This window comes from Pollicipes pollicipes, unplaced genomic scaffold (assembly GCF_011947565.3).
Source record: "Pollicipes pollicipes isolate AB1234 unplaced genomic scaffold, Ppol_2.1 Scaffold_6686;HRSCAF=7923_pilon_pilon_pilon, whole genome shotgun sequence".
NCBI classification, from domain to species: domain Eukaryota; kingdom Metazoa; phylum Arthropoda; class Thecostraca; order Pollicipedomorpha; family Pollicipedidae; genus Pollicipes; species Pollicipes pollicipes.
In genome coordinates, this window is record NW_023596921.1 from 37,775,788 (window position 1) to 37,781,948 (window position 6,161).

The 6,161-nt window shown below is 66.3% G+C and overlaps 1 long non-coding RNA gene across 1 annotated transcript; it reads right to left on the reverse strand.

Moving 5' to 3' along the window:
- Positions 1-1,187: 1,187 nt before the first annotated feature.
- Positions 1,188-4,734, reverse strand: LOC119108701 (uncharacterized). Its single transcript, XR_005095336.1, has 3 exons — positions 4,587-4,734; positions 3,994-4,070; positions 1,188-1,289 (listed from the first exon to the last, which is right to left on the reverse strand). It is a non-coding gene; the product is annotated as an uncharacterized LOC119108701 (long non-coding RNA).
- Between the last annotated feature and the right edge of the window lie 1,427 nt (positions 4,735-6,161).

Sequence of the window (6,161 nt, forward strand, 5' to 3'; positions counted from 1 at the left end):
GTCGCCACTGTTCGTCGTGACAAGAAACAGTCGCCAACAGTCAGCCGCTCAGACCGCGTAACTGTTGCCGGGTCCGAGGCAGCCGCTAGCTCAACAGACTGCTGACAGCTTACAGCTAACTCAACCACTAAGGACTCGTGCGCTGACCAGGCTAGGCAGGCAGCTTGACAATCTGCGACCAGTCACCTCAGAAACAGGCAGAGCATGACACGAATGCCCTGATCCCACCAGCCGCGGCGCCCAATGACGGCGCCCCGTGCGGTGCCCGACCCCAGCGGCGCCGGCGCGTGCCGTACCTGGCTGCCGCGCAATCGGTTGAGCAGCGTCTCGGGCAGGGTGAAGGCGGTGCCCATGCGGCGGCGCACCTGCGGCAGCGGCTCGCCGGGCACCAGCGGCAGCTCGGCCGGCAGCTGGCCGGTCAGCTCTGCCTCCTTGAGGCAGAGCAGCCGCAGCTCGGCCGTCCGCTCGGCCAGCTTGGCCTCCAGCGCGTCGCGGCGCGCCTGCAGCGCGGCGCACATCTCCATGCGCGCGGCCTGCTGCTCCGAGTCGTCCGTCAGGCTGCTCACCGCCAGCGACTGCAGGGAGCCGCTGTTGCTCAGCGACGAGCTGCTGCCGACCGCCGAGAGTGCCGCCGACGAGCGGCTCAGGTCGCGCGCGAATCTCAGAGAGCGCGCGCGCCGCCTGCAGACCCGACTGCGGGGGACGAGGCGCGCGCTGTCAGAGGGCGTCCTGATCGGCGTCAAGCGCCGAGCGCCGCGGCCGGAGGCGGCGCTGCAGCGGCGCGCCGGGCACCGACGGACAGCATGCCAGTACAACATGAGACAGGCAAGCTCGTCGACAAAGTCGACAAGTCTTTAACATGCTACCTGGAGGGGTTGGGGATGGCGACATGGCGGCAGTACGTATATGCAACGCCATCAATCCCACGTGAAAAAACCCTCATCCACAACAAAGTCCATGGCAACATAGCACATTTTGGGAGTCATTTTGGAGTCTTTTTGGAAGTCCGAAAGACTCCTTACAGCATACTGCGGCTGCGGCCCAATGTCCCCCTCCTCCCCACACGCGCGTTACACCCACGTCTGGGAACAAACGGCGTCCCCAGTCTCCGCGCACACAACGCCGGGGCGCCGGCGCGCCTCACCCTGGACTCCTCTTGCCCTCGACGTGAAACTGGTGCTTGTGAGACGGCCGTGAACCAGATGTTGCGGCATGCCGTCTGGGAGGCGGCGAACCACGAGTAGACGCTGATGTGTCCCGGCCCGAGCGTGCGGCGGCTCACGGACACCCTGCGCGCGGGAGGGAGGAGCGCTGAGCTCAGTCGCCGCGCGGGACAGAACTGCACTATCGGCTCGGCTCGGCGCTCGCGGAGAGGACGTGGCGACGGCGCAACAGGGGAACACCACGGACATTGAGGCCGGCGGACGTGAGGTCATGGCTCGAGGCTACACGGACTGAGAGGATGTGGCGGAGACCGGACGCGGCGCTGCAAAATAGCCCTGCCCTCCCCACTGGCGGCGGGCTGTGCTGGCGGCACGTTATCACCCGCCGTGACATCATGAGATAACAGCTCTCGGCCGGCGGGCGAGATCAGCTCGATCACAGTCGAGCGCGGCACAATCAGCACTGATTACGACAACAGGTCCGCTGCGACGGCCCGAGGCGCGGCCGCGGGCGGAGCGTCAGCGGCCGATGACGGGCTCTGCCGACGTCACCAGCACCGACGCGCGGACGCGGTCAGGCCGGCCGCACTCACGCCCACGCCACCGCAAACTGATCTCAAGGTCTAAGCCCCCGCTCAACAGACAACGCCAGAGGAATGGGAGCAGGCACGCGACGCTTGCTGTGCATGGACATGACCCGTCACTCGCGTACGGGAGAACCAGCTCGAGTGTACAGCTGGAGTTGTTTGATATCATGCAGGCTGACCGGCGCCGCTCGTGCTCCCCAGGGCCTACTGCGAGTGCTCTCGCTATCGCTGAGCAATTCCAGTTCCGAGAGACGAAAGCTTACAGCCAGCCTTCAATCCCTGCGCGGTGGCGCGGACACACGCCGAGGCGCGGCCCGAGCCGATCCTCGCAGCGTGCCTCGGGCCGCCGGCAGCGCCACCAGCAGGCCGCCCACGGCCCAGACCAGACACAGACCAGACCAGACACAGTGCGTCATGTTCTGCGTACAGCAGCCCCACTGGGTCATTGGGCAACGAGGTCCGAGAAGAGCTAACGTCACCCATTTGGTCCGCAGTCCCCGAGCGTGGCGTGGCGTGAACGTCAGCAGTCTCGGCGGTACCAGGGAGATCCGGACATACGCCATTGGCCACCGGGCCGAGGAATGCTTATGTCACTCACGTGGGCGCATGGTGCGTGACAGCGCTTTCCACTGGAGGAGGGAGGGGAGGTCTGGATGCAGCGTATGTGACGCCTCCCACACGGTGCAGGGTGTGAGGGTGGGGTGGTCATTCACTGGTATCCCGACAGGGCGGTCAGGTGTCACAGCTAGGTGGAGGCCATTGAGCGGGTGGGGTCGCCCACTGGGTGCAGGGGCGGTTCACTGGGCGCGGTCCGGCGACCTCGATGGTTGCACAGACAGCGCTCACTCACTGGGTGCAGGGGTCGGAGATGGCCGTGACCAGGTCGTCTCCAGACGTGTCGTTGCCGATGGCGTCCTCGTACACGTTGATAAGCTGCTCAGCGCTATGCACCACTCTGTGGGACGGCCACGGCCGGCGGCATGCATTAGCGACGGCCGGCGGGGGCGGCGGCGGCGGCGCGGCTCTGCCATGACAGCGTGCGCGGAGCCACCAACACGGCACACGGAACGGACAGCGGGGCCGGTCGGCGGCAACGTGTTCCCCTCCCTACCAGCCTGGCAGGGTGGGAGGGTGAACGCATGGTGCCGCCGCCTGCTCAGGCTGTGGGTGTGTTTGTGTGCAGCAGCGCTGTTGCTTGTGAAGTGGGGCGGTGATTTCTGGGAGTAAAAAGTGAACTTTCACATGAGAGAGCACTGTGAGAAAGCCCAAAATCTTGCGTGGCAAATGACGACTCACAGCTGATTTCCAGCTCCCCGTCTAATGCTCCTTTCGGCATACTGGTATCTCATTCGTGAAAAGGCTAAAAGTCATTTCTAGCTTATGTTGGTATTTTTTCGAAGTTTCACTGGCACATTTCGGTACCATCGCGCCTTTTGCTCCCGATACACACTATGAGTGGGCCGGCTTCCACTCCTGACCAATTCTATGGCCTGTGTGTGTGGGGGGGGGGGGGGGTCAAGCTCCCTTGCCGCTAGCGCTCCATTAAGCGTGCGTGGCGGGGCATCCCTCACCGGCCAGCCGGCTGCCCGTCTCGTCTATACAGCCGGGCGGGGGACAGCGCCACTGGCGACGGGTCAGCGAGGCTCAGGGCGGGAACGGCGGCCGGCCGGACCCGGCCACGCCGCTGACAGCGCCGCCATGGGCACGCTGACGGCATCAATGGCCGCATTGGGAGCGTATTTCCGGCCTCATTGACCCAGACACGAGCGCCGCCCGACTACAGCCTACTGTCCGTATGTGTGTGTGTATGGGGGGGGGGGGGAGGGCGAACCTTATCTTTTATGTTTGAACAAAACCGCAGCAATATTTCCTCACGGCGATGTTTTGACGTAACGCATGGCGGCGACGGCGGACCAACTCTACCCTTGATTCCAATTTACAGCATACTTTACACCGAAAGCATGCACAGACCAGCACGCAACATATCCACAGTGTACTACACACTGCACGGGATCCCGCTGCCGTGAGCAGAACCGCAACACGCAGGGTCGTTTCGCGATCTGCGCTACTGACAACAATCAGCCGAACAGAAAGCGCGTGCGATCACACCCACCCACACCCACACACACACGCTCACACCCACACACACACGCGCACACACGGGCTAAGCTGCGCATACTCCACAGCCCGAAAGCAGCCAGCAACAGCAGACGCGTGCACGGCCCCCGGCGAGCGAGACTTACTTTTTGGGCTCGTCTACTTCGATCGAAAAGCGCCCGTCACGAAACGTGACGTTCTCCAACTGCTTCCACTGGAACAGCTGTGAAAACACAACACGGGGATGAAAGAGCCGGGAACAGCGGGCGGCGGACGTGGTCTCGTAGGCTGCGATGAGCTGCTCCGGTGGCTCCCGGTCATCTCGTGGACAGCCAGGTCTGCAGTCACGCACCTTAGATCACGTGCAGCATGTGGGAAAACGGCTCCACCGTGTCAGTCTGGGCCCCGAGGAAAGTTTCACTCCAGCAGCGCCTGAGAATCGTTCACATCCTTCCCAGCGCGTGAGAACCAGCAAATAAATGAGTATATGTGAGGCGTGATTAAGGAGGCTTTAGCTACTAAATTTCCCCTTTTAATTTCAAACCTCACGCGGAGCCTATTTCGCTGGTCATATCGCGCTAACGGACGATACCCAGACGATAATCACTACGATAAGAACTCACGCAGGCGGGCGGCGGCAGCGGCGCCTGCCTCGGCTGCCTGCCGACCGGGTCGTCACCACGCCACGGTCACGCGTCCACTCCGGTCGGTCGCGCGCCACGGTCGCGCGTCCACTCACCCGGCGCGACTTGCCGCGGTCGGCGATGTCGTACTGCGCGATGCCCAGTGTCGAGATGCCCAGCCACCAGGCGTTGTTGCAGCTCTTGTCGGTGACGCGGTAGAAGTGCACGCCGTAGGTGGGCAGTCGCTCGGCCTGACTCAGGTACCTGGCGGCCGGAGCGGGCTGTCAACCGCGGCCGCCAGCGGCGGAACGACGCTGACGTCGAGCCGCGTCACGCGCGGCGCGGCGGCCGGCGCCCAGCTGCGGCCACGCCAGCCGCGCCCACCTGAGCAGACGGCGCGCGGGATCCCGCCCACCCCCCGCCCTCCCGGCCGACAGGCACCACGTGTGCGGAGAAGGTGTCACGATAGCGGAGTGGTCTCTATCTAGTCCACGTGAGCAGCTCTCCCATCGCTCTGAGTCACAGTCTGTACCGGGCGGCGCGACACGGCGGGCGCCGGGCAGCTTCTCCGCCCGGCCGCCGCCGCCGCCGCCGTCGAGACCTGCCGCTGCAGCGCGCCGCCGCCCGCCACACAAAACCGGTTTTCACGCAGAAACGGTCGGCCGGCCGGGACGCCGGACTGGCCGGCCGGGCGGTCCGGTCGGCCGGCGGGCGGCCCACACACGGCACGGTCGGACGGGCGCTGCAGCCATCTCCGAGCGACGCTCAGATGAGGTCCCGTCGGCTAGCGTACGCTAGCCCGGCGGAAATGTCCGTCGCCACAGTTTCCCGAGGAGCGACCCCGCACTGATGGCGGCCGCGGGCCGTCTGGCGCGCGCGGCGGGGCCGAGATCAGATCCGGCGGTACGAGGGGAGCGAGGCGCACAGCCCGCAACCACGTACGGTGGCTACACTTGCCTGTGAGTCACACCAAATATGCCTCACCCGCCCCCGCGCACACATACCGGCGGGACCTGTCCGTACAGTCTCCGGCACGGCGGCCTCGCACATCTCGGTCGTGCACCGTCCACTCTCCGACATGGAGCGGTGTGCCGCGGGCCGGCGGTGGGGAGAGGTGGCGGCGGTCTCGGAGACGCCGGCGCATCGCGTGCGAAGTGCGGCCCAAAACGCGACGACCCGTACCGAGACGGCCGCGGGGCCGGTTCCCGCCGGACCAGGGACCAGCCGGGACCAGGAGCTGCCGGACCGGCACTGCAGCACGCCGACAGCGTAGGCGGCGTTCGTCCCTGCAGTGCTTCTACGCAGCATACCGCACTCGCCTCCCTCCCAGTGACTCGGCCCAGTCCTGTGCTCTCGGCCGGCACCGGCGGCCGCTGTTTCCCGGGGCGCCGACGGGCGCTGTTCCAGGGCAGCCGACGGCCGCTGTTCCCGGGGCGCCGACGGCCGCTGTCCCCGGGGGGCTGCCGGTCGCTGTTCCCGGGGAGCCGACGGCCGCTGTTCCCAGGGCGCCGACGGCCGCTGTTCCCGAGGCGCCGACGGCCGCTGTTCCCGGGAGCCGACGGCCGCTGTTTCCCGGGGCGCCGACGGCCGCTGTCCCGGGGCGCCGACGACCGATGTTCCCGGGGCGCCGACGGCCGCTGTTCCCGGGGAGCCGACGGCCGCTGTTCCCGGGGAGCCGACGGCCGCCCGAC